The 2273-nt window shown below is 42.0% G+C and overlaps 1 protein-coding gene across 1 annotated transcript in view; it reads left to right on the plus strand.

The window, feature by feature from the left end:
- The window catches only part of LOC101845704, a gene marked incomplete at its 5' end in the record, with an annotated part of 51643 nt that overhangs the window by 18252 nt on the left and 31118 nt on the right, over nucleotides 1-2273 (plus strand).

Raw genomic sequence — 2273 nt, forward strand, 5'->3', positions numbered from 1 at the left:
CTAAAATCGATAAGAGTAGGCTTCGGCCGCCACCCGGGCAAAATTCAAAATTTCCTACCAACTGAAAATATTAGGTGTGTCCCGCGCGCTCATATGACCTATGCAGTTGCGAGCGCCGTAAAACACTTTACAAAATCAAAACAAAAAAACCAAAGAGAGAGAGAGATAGAGTCTTAAGATGTCACAGTAGGGTGCACTGGCTGTATCACGGAAGATTCACTCGCGGGACAGAAAACTCCAGATCTCATTGAAACCTGGATGTTAATAAACCTCACCGTTTTGTTGATGTTGTAGGGTTTGTTTGTTTTGTTTGTTTTGTTTGTCTGTTTTGTTTGGGGGGTTTTGGTGTTGTTTTTTTGTTTGGTTTGTTTTTGGTTTGTTTGTTTGTTTGTTTGGTTGGTTGGTTGGTTGTTGTTGTTTTTTTTTGCTTTTTGGGAGGGGGGAGGGGGTTGCCTCTGAAGCTTTCGCAGCCCATGTACGTTGTCTGTACTCTCCTCAACCTGGCTGTGAGGACTCGGCGCGCTCACTTGACACGGGAGAGATAAACGTAGAGAATCTAATCACACGCTGCTCTTTCACAGACACAACAAGCACAGAGAACAAACAAAAAACCCATCTAGATCTACACTCCTCTAAACTCACTTCAAAGACAGAACTTCATAAACGTGTATCGGAACTTGCGCTGTTGAAGAAGAGGAGGGTCAATTTACTCCCTTAGCTTAAGTTTTAAAAAAGGCTTTTTGTAAAAGATCGGATCAAAAGAAGCCGGTATGGAAAAGGGGGGAGGGGTAGGAGGACATGAGAAAAAAGGGGATGGGGTGAGGGTGGATGGGAAACGGAAATGCCAAATGAAGGTTGGGAAAATAGCCATCTCAGCAATAATATCGTTCACTAACATCCTCCATAGAAAGGCTATAAACTGAACTAAACTATCAAAATGAACAGTTTAATTTATTATCCTTACTTCCATGACCGTTAGTGTCTGTTTAATTTGTAATGGGGAGGCTCTTGTCCTTACGTGTAAAAGACAGGATCCAGCTCTTAAAGATTATTTTGAATAAAAGTATCCCCGTAAGTCTTTTTTTTTGGGTAATTTTTTTACGGTGCTCGCAACTGCAGAAGGTCATATGAGCGCGCGGGACACATTAAACATTTTCATTCGGTAGGAAATTTTGAGTTTTGCCCTGGTGGCGGCCGAAGCCTACTCTTATCGATTTTAGACCACCAAGGGATCTTTAACGTGAGCAGCTTGCACACAGGAGATTTTTTGCGGTTGTCCGAGAAGGCTAGGTGTAGATCTTGCCTATCAGAAGATCAGTGGTGTGGCTAAAAGACAGCAGTAAGGAGGAGCCAAGGAGTAGCAGTATCTCCGTATGTCTGCTGGGATGTTGTATCCTGCTTCCATCTGGTCTGTCAAGACACTCAGGATCGAAGCAGCCCGCCTTCTAAACAGTGTTCTTTATGTCGCAGAAGGTGTACAACTTTTCCATCCTCTCTCTTCCAAAAACCCTTTCTGCGATCCCTAAAATATGTTTTGTGATCTATCTTCCTCGCAAACTGTCTTTCACTTTCTGACTTAATGTAAAATATTCTTTGCCGTTTGTCTTCTTCTAAAGTACTCTGTCCCCTGTCTTCATTTTAAACATAGTAACTGTGCAATTTGTGTAAATTGTCCCATAAATTATACTGCATACTCTATGTCCTCTGTTCTCTATCTTTCCTAAAACATACTGTGCATTTTTTTAGTAGATTGTCCCATAAACTATACAATGTACTCTATGTCCTTTATTCTCCTAAAATATACTGTGCTCAATGTCTTCCCCTAAAATGATTATAATCCCATACTCTGTCTTCCTAAAAAAAATACCCTGTTCTCTGTCTCCCTCTAAGACATACTATGATCTCTGTCTCTCACCCTACTGTGTAGTTTGTCTTTCTTTTGAAAACACACCGGGTACTGTCTTTCTGATATACAGTATATCACGGATAAGTCGAACACAGAAGACTCGGAATCACGCATCCGTCGAACTGTGCCTGCGGTCCCGGTTTTTTTCTTCTTTATCTTTGTAAAGATATCCCTCGAACTACCGAGGCCGGTCCCGACGAATTTTAGCTGTCCGTGTTATACTGTATACCGTTTACTTAGGCTTTATCTAACGCGTATGACGCCATTCTCTGTCTCCCTCAGCTCGTACGTGAAGGTCATCAGTTGTCTCCAAACAATATTGACCTACCTCATGCTCTCTCTCTCTCTCTCTCTCTCTCTCTCTCTC

The sequence above is a fragment of the Aplysia californica genome, unplaced genomic scaffold (genome assembly GCF_000002075.1).
Source record: "Aplysia californica isolate F4 #8 unplaced genomic scaffold, AplCal3.0 scaffold00290, whole genome shotgun sequence".
Lineage (NCBI taxonomy): Eukaryota > Metazoa > Mollusca > Gastropoda > Aplysiida > Aplysiidae > Aplysia > Aplysia californica.